The 12511-nt window shown below is 46.2% G+C and overlaps 1 protein-coding gene across 10 annotated transcripts in view; it reads right to left on the reverse strand.

Annotated features, from left to right (window-relative positions):
* BCORL1 (BCL6 corepressor like 1) overlaps nt 1–12511 on the reverse strand; it is a 1509155-nt gene that overhangs the window by 802954 nt on the left and 693690 nt on the right. The window lies entirely within an intron of this gene.

Raw genomic sequence — 12511 nt, forward strand, 5'->3', positions numbered from 1 at the left:
ATCACATTACTAGAATTTAAGATTTCAGGGGAACGGCCATCTCCCTCTTACAGGGGGGAAAGAGATGGAGGAACCCTATGTCCTTGTCGTAATGTCGCTGAGAATTTCCATGAAGGGGGTGGGGAGGTCAAACACTCCAGATAGTCCATCACCTTTGTTGGATGTGATGGTACAAATGGAGGTCAGTCATGAACAAGCTATAGAACCACCAAAGATGGTTAATAACGAGTATTAGTAGTGAAGAAACAGGTGAAGTACACCAGTGCCTGTTGGTAAAGGGGACTAAGTGCAAAGAAAAATGTAAACATATTAGAAAAACAGTGGAATTACCACACAAGAAATCTTCCGATTCACAGGACTTGCAAAACCAGGAGGAGGGACCACTTAATGTATCCAATTACGATATTAATGAAGTTCCTCAGTCTCCCATCTGTAGGAGGAAAAAAGGGAAAAGAGGAGCGAGGGGGCCTAGTTAAACTAAAAACATGCCAGGTACCAAGATTAAGGGGAGGAACTCTCATCTTAGAGCAATTAGAAACATATCAGTTGGAGAAGAACAACCTAAATTGCCCAGCACTTGTAATAACCCTACTAGAGCCGATATGGCCCATTCTGGGGAGTAGTCCAAGGGGCGGGGTCTCCGGTAGGGATGGAAGCAGACAACGACAGAGATGCAAACTATATACAATAGTGATAAAAACCAATTTACGGCAGAATCTGTGCATGACCGCCCACAGACAAAACAAACAAAGATGACGGCCTTTGGAAAAATAGCACAAAGCATGCTAGGATTTCTACTGGCTCGCAGCATTTGGGGGTTTCCTGTATGATAGGCTCACAGTTCTTAGCTCCTTCATTGAGTAAAGTACCCCTGACAGGCTTACAGACTATTGGAGCACAGTCCACTGTCAATAAAGAAAGTGGGCTGGTCACTACCAATACTACTAGGGGAGTAGCGTTCTCAGGCTTCATATCCCCATTGGGTGGCAACATATTAGGGATACCTATAGCTAAGCTTGAGGAATTAGTCCTTAATAGGAAACAGGAGTTGTTAGTTCCTGAAAAGCCTGTTTCTACGATTAATACAGGTAAAACAATTGGCTGGATAAATAACAACAAAACAGATGAAGTGTCCAATCTTAATAGAACAAATCGGTTAAATATTTTTAAGAAGATCCCTCTACTCCGATCTATAACCACTGACTATATTGATACCATTTCTCTGCCAGTTCACAACAAATCTCCGAATGGTATGTCATTTCCATTTGGAGATGACGGCAGATATAGTAAGAGCTCAAGAAAAATATCTTGAGTCCTTGGGATTTAATCTGGTGACACTACCTAGTGCTACGGAGGCTGACATCTTCCTTGCATACAAGGAACATTTGACTATTCCAGTGGGGCAAATGGTACATTCTGACTCTAAACAATCTACTAATTCCATTCCAGTTCTGTCTTTGATTTCTAATTTGTTAAGCAATGGACAGGACTTGTCTTGGCTACAGCCAGCCCTCAAGACGCTGGAGACCCTAAAACAGGGTTCAGGATGTGCATGACATGACTAACATTGAAGTTATTTCATGGAATACTTACGGGAGTGCAAATTTGAACACATGTTTACATAAATATTCCATTAAAGCTCTTCCCCGCATATATTTATTCCAAGAAACCATGATTGTCGATGACTTTAGTATAGAAGGTTTCCACACATTTTTACATCCTGCCTCAAAAGGTATGGCGGGACGACCGAGTGGGGGCTTGACTATAGCCGTACACTGTGCTGGAGCCAATTTTGCTGTTAAATCTTTATTGGAATCCTATGAAAGTGTCATGATCTCTGCTTCCAAAAGGTCAGGGTTTTCCCAACTCCCTTGGAAGCAGATCCATAACCCAGGTTCCGAGTGCCAACCAGTCCCAATTGGGACCTTTTGGACCCAGTCCTGGCGCCAGTGGCACCAGGCTCATAAATATGCCCAGTCCCAGCGCTGGAAGCGCCGGGCTCATAATGCTTGGGTGGACTTACCTGCAGCAGACCATGCTGCTTACTTGCCTGCCAGTTGAGCCTCTGATCCTCTTCTGTTTGGAACTACTTTTCCTGTTGGGTGGGGCAGGAGCCACTCCCTAGATTCAGAACACTGGAACTCTTCTGGAAAGCAGGAACTCTTTTCTTACCTAGGCGTGGCTGTGGAAGGAGACACCTAAGCACTACAGGAGGCTATTTAAACTACACCCGATGGATGAATCTTGCTTTGCGTTATTCTGCATCCTCTGCAGCCGAACGCTCATCGTGTCTTCTGCATCTGATCCTGGGCCTAAGGAAAAAGGCTTACCAACCTGAATCCAGTCTTCAGCAACACCTATAAAGACAAGAAAGAACAGGTTAGCATCACGGTCTTCAGTGACAGCTCTTCACTTACCTGGTCCATCGGCTGTCACCAACGCCTCGCGCTGCATTCCGGCATCTGAAAGACAAAGGCTTACCTACTCTTCGTGCGCTCCGGAGGTCTTCACACTGCATTCCGGCATCTGAAAGACAAAAGCTTACCAACTCTTCGCACGCTCCGGAGGCCTTTGGCGCTGCATCCCGCATCTGAAAGACAAAACAAGGGGCGTTTATAGACATTGGGGAACTTTAATACTCACGTGCCATTACTCCTTTCCACATCTAACCCAGTGGGTATTCCGGCACCCTGCAGCCGCTCCGAACTTGTACCTGCAAAATAAAAAGACAGAGCGCATCGTGAAGCAGGCAACAAGCGCTTACTTACGTGCTTCCAGGCGCTTCTATTCATCACACAGGCTCCATCTTCAACTCACTTCAGCCCGTCATCTGCCATCGCTGGAACCCTGCAAAACAAGAAACATCATTACTAAAGACTTTAAAGACATTAGAATTACTCGAAACTTACCGTTCGTGCAGTAAACGACGGACAGCAGTCCTCTGAAGTCAAGAGGCCTGCTCCCCTTATCCAGTGAAGAAACTGGTTACAGCACCCTGCCCCGAGGCAGATGGAGAGCACGGCGTTCACTTACCTAAGGTGAGAGCGTTAACCTTTGGGGTTCTACAGGAGAAGAGAAAGGGAAGAAGAGAGACATTCAATAACCCAGTTCCTTAATCCCATATTTTCTATCTACAGACATCTTACCCTTCGAGTCAGACATAAAGTGCACAGAGGTCCAGCCCAAAGAGCCAGCCGTGTGTTACACATCACCTTTGAAGATACGGTATACGCCCAGTCAAGACCGGCGCCTCTACGGGAATCAGGTGAGCGTTACAGAAAGTGCTGTTTGAAAATGTGGAGGAGAGCCTACCTGAGATCCTGGGGGAATGGTGTGAGAAGGGTCTTGGGAATACATGGTGATGGGGAGCGATTTTAACTCTATGTGCTGAGGGCACCTAGTGGAATGATTTGGGGGGGGGGCTATTCCTAAGAATCTCTAGCCCAATCGTAGCAGGGGGGTGCAGTGGGACATTTTCCTGGAGGGATGGGATCTGGGGATGTTGGACCACCCTTGTAATTCGGAATTACCCAAGCATTCGTGGAAGAGGGGCTCTTACAGCTCCAGGATTGATTTCTTCTATGTGGCTAATGGATGGAAACAAGTGTGTGGGAACCTGGCTCATATTGATACTGACATTGGGAATCATACCGCACTGGTCTTCATTCTGGCTCTGGCCCATCTGGGTATTCAAGTAAGGCCTGATCTTATGGGTCTTTCAGTGGTGAAACAAGGGAGATTGGTTAATTGGAATACTAATACCATTAGGAGATTTAATACTTCTCTTACAGAATACTTAACAAAAGCTGTCCAATCTGATTTGGGGGATAGTTCCCATTTATGGGGGGGGGGTCCATACAACATTACACTGACCTGAGTCTATAACATTAGCAAATTGGGAGGTAACTCTTTCAATAAATCTGAGAGCTTTAGATGGGAATACTAGAATTTATAACTCTAAAATCAATAAATGTAGGGACTTGGTGGCCCTCAAAAAACAGTCCTTACCGTTAAGGGAGTTCTTGGTTCTAAAGAGAAAGATCATTCTCAGACATGAAAACTTGGTTAAAATCACTTAGGATGGATATTTATCGGAATTCCCACCAGAACATGATGGAAAGTCTCTGAAAGGGTATGGATGGCAAATTCTGGTCCACTGTCAATAGGACTTTGGATCCTTCTAAGGGCAGTCTAGACTGTCCAATCCAAGCTGAAGCTTGGATCACTTATTATACAAACAAATTTGCATTGCCCTCTAAATTGTAACAGGGCCAAGCACTGATTTTGGATCTCCTGTTACTGTAGGTTGTACATGGGACCACAAGGACATTATATGGGCTATACACAAACTTAAGCCGTCCAGAGCCCCTGGCCCAGATGGCATTCCGCCTTTTGTCATTCAGGTTGCCCCCGAGCTGTGGGCCTAACTCCTGAACCCAGTATTTAATTGCATCTTCGAGACCCACACTGTCCCGGCTTCTTGGGCTCAATCCATCATTGTGCCCATATACAAGAAGGGTGATATCTTAAACCCTAGTAACTATAGACCTAAAGCGTTCATTGATGCGGCTAGTAAGGTTTTTGCCATCCTGCTCTTAAAAGATCTTAATAATGTGGTTGGGCATAATTCGCTTCTTAGCAAATTTCAAGTCGGCTTCTGGGAAGAGCTGGGAACCAACTTGAATGCGACGGTTTTGGCACATTTAAGAGATTCGGTACACCAGTCCAATATAGGAGATGCGGTTATAGCATCATTGGACCTCTCAAATGCATTTGATGGAGTAATAAGATCAAGACTGTGGTGCAAGATGCTAGCTATGAAGTTCCTGCGTAAGATTGTCCAGCTCCTCGCCTTACGCCATACGAACAACCATTAGGGTTCGTTTGACTAAGGAGGGTACTTTGTCTCAGGAAATTGCTACATATGTGGGGGTCAAGCAAGGCTGCTCACTGGTGCCAAATCTCTTGAACCTGTACATGTCGGGTGTGCAATGTGGAGCGAGTGTGGCAGGGACCTTCCATCACACCGGCCAGGTTGGGGAGGATGGCGGTCGAGTGGATGGCTTTAGCAAATGACTATTCTTTTCGACCGTACCCCTTGTGGCCAGGAGGAAAATATATCTTTTTTACCTCTACGCAGTTGCTAACAATCTCTTGCCTAACACATCCAAATGTCGATATTGGTCTTTTCTAAAAGAAGAAAGATTCAGACTTATAAGTGGATCATGGGTGACGAATCAGTGGATCAGGTCCAGGCCATTACATATTTGGGGTACAGTCTTACAAATAGGATTAGTGTGAAATTTTGGAAACGGAGCCCTGACGAGAAGACCTGCAAACTTAAATCCCAAATGAAATTCCTGAGAGTGAAGGTTTGCAGATTCTCTCTGATTCCGATAAGGCGATACTATCTTGCCAAATGTGAGCCCATTTTACTCTACGGCCTGGACCTATGCACCCATGATATGAGTCTTACTCTTAACATCATTCAGGGAAAGTTGTGGAAAGAGTTACTGGGTTTATCTATGGCAGTGCCCAATGCAGTTATCCGCCATGAGCTCTGCCTTATATCATTCAAAGCTAGGTACCTTTGGAAACAACTTTCCTTGTTTAGGGAAATAAGCGACCCTCCGAAAAACACTTTGTATGAAACACTAGGAGAGGTCTTGAGATCTGAATCAGTTTTATCCATGGGAAAGTTTTGCATCAAAATGAAGTTAATCCTACTTTCCCTTGGTTTACCTATAGAAGACCTTGTGGAACGTCCGGGAATAGTTAAGAGGTTTCTCTTCAGGACAGATTGGGTGGAAACTTTGGACTGTGTTCATTCTTACTCCACCTATAAAGAATATTACAACTTTGGCCATGCTCGGGAATGCTTGCCTCTATCTTCAGAGGTTTCCTTGTGATAGGGGAAGAACATGTTAAATATGCTTTAGGCTCAATCAGGTACCGAAGCTCGAGAGGGCATGGCACTGGGGTAACAAAGATGCGCCGGGGACCAGTCTTCTTGATTTTTGGTGTAGTTTTTGGAGCGATAACTCCCAAGAGACACTGAAGCACTTAGTGCTTATTTGTCCATACTTCGAGCCTACGCTTGTCTTGGTTTTCAAAGATAAGTTTGATAAAGATGCAGAGCGGTCAGTGAACCTTTTTTGGAGTAGATGTATGTGGGGGCTAAATATTTCCCTAATTGTGGCATTGAATGCATTTCTGCAAGGTGTAACCAAAGAACTGGAAGAAATGAATTTGGTCATTTAATGCTATTAATGGATGCTGGAGCTATACTTCAATGAACTCTGGTTAGCGTGATATAAGATTTATTAATTGTTTCTTATATTCTGTGATGAACTTAATGTGACAGGCTACTGTTGATGTAATTGTTTTTTAATTCTAAAATGTGATTGGTTTATTGTTGGTATTATGGATCTTAAGGGTTATGTATATTTATATGATTTTTTTTGCTCTACATGTTGTGTAAGGTTTTTTGTAAACTAAACACGCAACAATAAATAAAAAATGAAAACTAATTTACCCTATCCAGGTCTTTATTACATGACCCAGACAACTCCAGGATGATCTGGGTGTCATGCGAATAATTAGTGAATTGACCACCCAGACCATCCAGTAGATCACAAAAAGGCCTAGAATAAACAATAGCAGCAATAGGCATGGGCCCTGAGGAACCCCACAATTGAAAGAAGCAGGCTGCGATTGAGAATCATCCCTAACAACTTTTCCATCCTTGGACTGAGAAAAGATTTAAACCAATTGGTAACACTATTCGAGCACTTTCCAATCCTGACCAATCTGTCTGCCAACAGCTCATGATTAACCAAATCAAAAGCAGCCGGGAGGTCAAGTAGTAGAAGCAATGCCACCTTTGTCAATAAGTTTGATTATGTTGGAGTTTAAATCCAAAGCGCTGTCTCAGTTCTGCCTTTTTTCGAAAACCCTGACTGTCCTAAGGCAAGAATTCCTTGTTGTTCTACAAAACCTGATATTGTTAACAGGCCACTTTGTGAAGGATTTTCAACATTCGTTATAGACCTGTAGTTAGCAGATCACTAGGGTCAAATGTTATTTTTTAGCAACGGTGATATCCATGTTTCCTTAAGGCGTTCTGGAACAAAAGCCTCCTGTAATTAACGATTTATTAATCTGGTGACCTAAGGAACAAAAGAAACCACATACTCCTTAAAGAAAGATGCAGGAAAAATATCTCCTTCCCAAGCAGTGGGTTTCATCTCCTGAATAATGTTTAGTATATCAATATCTGATACCTGCTTGAAGAAGAAAAAAGAAAAGAAGAAACTGATGTTGCCATTAAAAAGGGGGAAGTAGTCTTATTTTCTATGTTTATTAATGTTTGTACACGTTCTGTAATACACAATTGATGCTAAGCTATTTTCTGTATAAATCCATCATGGACTTTCTGAAAACTTTTGTTGTAAACAACAACATGCACTTCAGCTGGGGTTCCTTTAAGTTCATACGCTGTAAAAATTGTTAGTGAAGAAAACGTATTATATTCTTTGATCTTAAGATTTTCTTTTTAAAGATTAAATAAGTTGCATTACAAGAGCCTTCCTCATGAGACGTATACTCTGAACTATTGTCGCTATTAGTAACATTTGCAGGCCAACTACCACTGGGGCCTGCACCAGCAATTCTACTGGCCCTAGGCAGTTTAGGGTGATTACATTGATTCTATGTGGCGAAGGGAGAAATGGACGGCAGGTTGATTTAGCCACATATATATGCGGGGGGAGACCCCCCGCAATACCCCATTTAACCCCCTCTACAATAATTATTTCCCTAAACCCATCCCCAAATGAGGTGAGGCAAAATTCGTCCAAATCCGGGACCAATTCTCCTGCGACCAAATCGGCTGTGCAGTTATCTGCCAATCCCGCCCTAAGCAAAGTACTTCTTCCAGATGTGTTCCAAGATTCTCTGCACAAACTCACTTTTGGTTATCCACTGCGCCTGCTGAACTGGGACTATGGCGTTCCTTGTGAATTAACAACTCTTATGGAATCTACTCAAAGGTAAGCTGTTTTGACAGCAGGATTTGCCAAAACATCAATCCTCCATCAAGTGCATACTTTTAAAATGTATTCTTTTCTGTTTTACTGAGCCTCCACATATTAGGATTTCAATGTATCCAGTAGATAAGCATTGCATCTATTATTAATGACAATGTTGGAGATTCAGTATAGGAACTAGCTATGAAGCATTGTTCTTAAACCAAGGGTCCAAGAAATGACTTCAGCTCTCACAGAGACCACATAAAGGTCAGTTTGCTTACTGTTTCAAGACTAAAAACGTACTAAATGTCCCCCGATTTGTTACCTAGAACAAAGCTCTTTAATTTGTAATATTAAATGATTACTATTCATTTTCATATTTTGTGATTTTCATCTAACTTTGACAAAGATAATTTTTACTATCCAGAAATAGTTTTGTTGGACACAGTCAGATTTAAGTAAATAATATTTTGGCACAGATTTGCAGACATTTTTTCAAATAAGTTTATTTTATAAGTTGTACAAAATCAAATGTGTGAATAATTTTCTTTGATTGTAGGGTATGCCACTTGCTACCATTATGAACGTTGCCCTTGAGGAATGTCCAAAAAAAAAGAAGACAAAAGCATGGAGGGCTAGAGTGAAGTTCCCCCACATGAACTATGCATAATTAATAGTGAGGAAAATGTAGTAAATGTTGATTGTACAATAAGCATTGTGCTGTCCAAGAATCACAATTTGGTGTGTTCATATATGTATATTTTCAATTGCTTTATGATTTCTTTGCAATTGAGTACTGTGAAGGATTTATGAACGTTTTTAAAGTTACAATTTTTGTATTGTGATTATATGCACTGTTAGATATTGGCAATAGGTAGAATGTGGTATCCATAAATGGATATCATATTTTCTTATCTAGGAGCACTGTTTAAATCATTGAAACGCTTTTCAATTTCTTTTTCAAATTCTACATACTACTCTTTTTTTGTTTAAAACAATGGCTTTCAGATGTATAAACACTGGTATAAAGATAAAGGGTCCTTTTTGTTCTTTAGCCCTTGTGACTACCCCACATCTGCCGTTGGTCGCCCAAATGCCAATCCTTCTTCTTCAGGTGTTATTCCTTTGTCAGTCAAATAAAGATCCTCTCCCATGTTGTCTGTAATAAGAATGCTTTTTTCCCAGTCATAGTGTCATAAGAGGTCAATATCCCAGCCTTACCATGAATTTACAACTTTGGCGCTCTATACTGATCATATATAGAGGGATTATTGATGTCAATGTTTGGTGAGAACACTATGTAGAGATATATGGGAGTATGTCTACAATCGAACTTGATCAAGAAAAGAAAACAAAAGTGGGGGGCGCTGTTGAGCGCCGAACAAGATGGCCGCCTGAACGTGACTCTCCGAGGCAGGCAGTCACAGGATCCTATCTTGCGGCACCTTCTTTGATCCGCACCGGACCCCGGAGGACGCGACACGATCAAGGACGACCCCAGCTCCGTCTGGGTCGAATCCTGGCACTGAACGGGGCCGGGAACCCCGAGAACCAGCGATCTCTCCACCCTTCCCCCACCTGCAGAGCGGCCTCAAGCCGACGTCCTTCCTCGGCTGCGAGCCGAGCCGGGCTTTTTCGAACGGCTGGACCCGTCACAAGCTCCAGCGGGGATCCTCGCCTGCCCCCGCCGGAGCCCGGACCCTGCGTGTCCTGCCATCGCGGAGGGACAGCACACACACACAGCCGCGGCCGCGTGGATCCCGGCGCCGTCTCGCGGTGTGCCCTCGCCGCCGCTGTGACCCGGGCCGCGGAGGGCGCGACACGATCGAGGACGATCTGGGCCCCATCTGGGCCGAACCCTGACGCGGAACGGGGCCGGAGCCCCGAGAACCAGTGATCTTTCCGCCCCTCCCCCACCTGCGTCGTCCTTCCTCGGCTGCGGGTCGGGCTTCTCGAACGGCTGGAGCCGTCTCGAACCCCAGCGGGGATCCTCGCCTGCCCCCGCCGGGGGTCTACAGTCTGTGGGGCCTCCGCGGTGGGGCGGCACATATACAGCCCGGCGCCGCCTCGCGGCATGCCCTCACCGCCGCTGTGATTTGGCTCCCCTCGGACCGAGGTCCTTCTCGACTTGGGGGCGGACGGCTGGAGTGGCTGCTGCGGAGGGGTCGAGCGGCGGTGCTTCCCTGGACACCTAGCACCGTGCTCCCCCTGTGGACACACACTGTGGGGCCCCGGGCCCAATAAGGTACGTGGTGCGTTGGGGTAGCGCCGGCCTCAGCAACCTGGGGCCCACCCTTCTGTGTGCTGGTGCTCGCCCAGCGCGGTCGGCCTCGCCCCGGAGTTACACTGCCTGAGAGCCCCTCTCCCCTGCTGATCTGGCAATCTCTCAAAAGGACCCAGTCATCCACTCTCGGGGACCCCACGGTCTGAAAATCCTTGGGACTTGGCTCATTTTATATCGCTGATTTGGAGTCTCAGCCTGTCCATTTCGTTGGGGGGTCGATCAGGGCTCCTCCCTACACATCCTACAGACTCGCCTGAACTACCGACCGGCCCCCGCAGTGGCCACTACATACCACTGCTTTCGGCCCCTGGGCCACTCTCACCTGAATCTCTCCTGACTTTGTCTTCACGTGCCGCCACGGCCCCAACACATCGGGCCTACAGGCGCCGACCTCCCCCCCCGAAAAACACGTCCCGCGAGGTTCTTACACCTTACCCCCTCGAGCTACCGAGACCCCCCATTTACTCTATTGGAACTCCAACCTTGCCAGGATGACCAAGGGGGCCTCAAAGAGACAGAGCTCCATCAATCTGTTTGCGAAGTCATCGGTGAGACCACCGGAAGAAGCCACCGAGCAGGCTCCAGCGCCCGCTTCATCGTCCGCCACAGCACCGGAGTCCCAAAACATGATGGATTTTATCCGGGAGGGCTTCACCGCACTCCATTCAAAACTAGATGATATGAACGGTACAATATCCTCTATCAAGGCCCATATTGAGAGGACGGATAGCCGGGTAGCGGAGGTCGAGACAAGGGTGGGCTCCGCTGAAGATGCATTGGGGGCTCTACGCTCTGAGGTCGTTGCCCTCTCCAATCGGGTCCTCGATGTGGAGAGGAAGAATGAGGACTTGGAATCCCGATCACGACGCAATAACCTTCGTATCATCGGCGTTCCTGAGAACGAAGTTCACGAATCAATGGAAGACTTTGTTGAACATACATTGCTGACACTCCTCGACTCACCCAAACTTTCCCCGCAATTTTCCATAGAGCGCGCGCACCGAGCCCTAACGGCTAAACCCAAGCCCGGCGCTCCTCCTCGGCCCATCATAGCCCGTGTGCTGAATTACCGTGACCGCGATGCCCTCCTCAAGGCCGCGAGGCTCAAGGGGGAGCTCTCACTGGGCGGTGCGAGGATTCACCTCTACCCGGACTTCTCTGTGGCCGTTCAACGTGAGCGCAAGACTTTCCTGGCGGTAAAACGCAGACTGCGTGATCTCTCAGTTAAATATGCCATGCTTTACCCCGCCAAACTCCGGGTGGAGCACGCCAACCGGGTGTTCTTCTTCACTCTTCCAGAAGAGGCCTCCAAGTTCCTGGACAAGCATTTCCCAGGCTAATGCCCCCTCTTTGTCCAAGATCCTACTGCTACCCTCCAGCCCGGACAAGGAAGACCCGCATCCTGCCACCTTCCTATACTGGAGTCATGCTGGTTTTATATTCTGTACTCTGTTTAAAATGATCATTGTCATGAAAACGTGCCGCATTAACATGTGCAATATCTCCGCCCAAGCTACGTACAAGTTTTTCACTATTGGCACTTGTCATTTCACTTGCCCTGCAGTGCCCGGAGAGACACGGCCAATTCGGCCTGCAGGCCCCCAGGCGCTGATGCCACTGGTTTGGTTTTTGTTGGGGGGTTTTGGGATTGTCATCCCTCTGATTGGGGGGGGGATGTGGGTGGGGGTGGAACATGTTGGGGGTTACGTTACAAAAAGCTTGGCGTTGGCAGCAATTACGGACCGCGATATGGTACTCCATGACTGTTACTGCAGTGTGGTTCAACTGGCCCACTGGCTATGGGTACTTTCTCTGATATTTCTGTTCTCACTTCAATGTCTGGGAGTGACTTGACTTTTATGAGCTGGAATGTTCGGGGGTTGGGTAACTATAAAAAGATGAGGCAGCTACTGCTACTGGCCGAGCGTCATAGATCCAAGGTTCTCTTCTTACAGGAGACGCATGCCCGCACGGAACAGTGCATAAGATTTGCCAAATCATGGGGACCCCACAGATTCTCCACTGATTTCTCTTCCCAAAGCCGCGGGGTCATGACCCTCATCCATAGGAGTCTCAAGTTCACTCTCATCTCCTCACACATAGATCCCCAGGGCAGATATGTACTGCTTCATGCTATGCTCCAAAATAGGGAGACAGTCCTACTGAACATATACGGCCCCAATATAGATGACCCAGA

The sequence above is a fragment of the Ambystoma mexicanum genome, chromosome 5p, assembly GCF_040938575.1.
Source record: "Ambystoma mexicanum isolate Mex_15411 chromosome 5p, UKY_AmexF1_1, whole genome shotgun sequence".
In the NCBI taxonomy this organism is placed as follows: Eukaryota; Metazoa; Chordata; class Amphibia; order Caudata; family Ambystomatidae; genus Ambystoma; species Ambystoma mexicanum.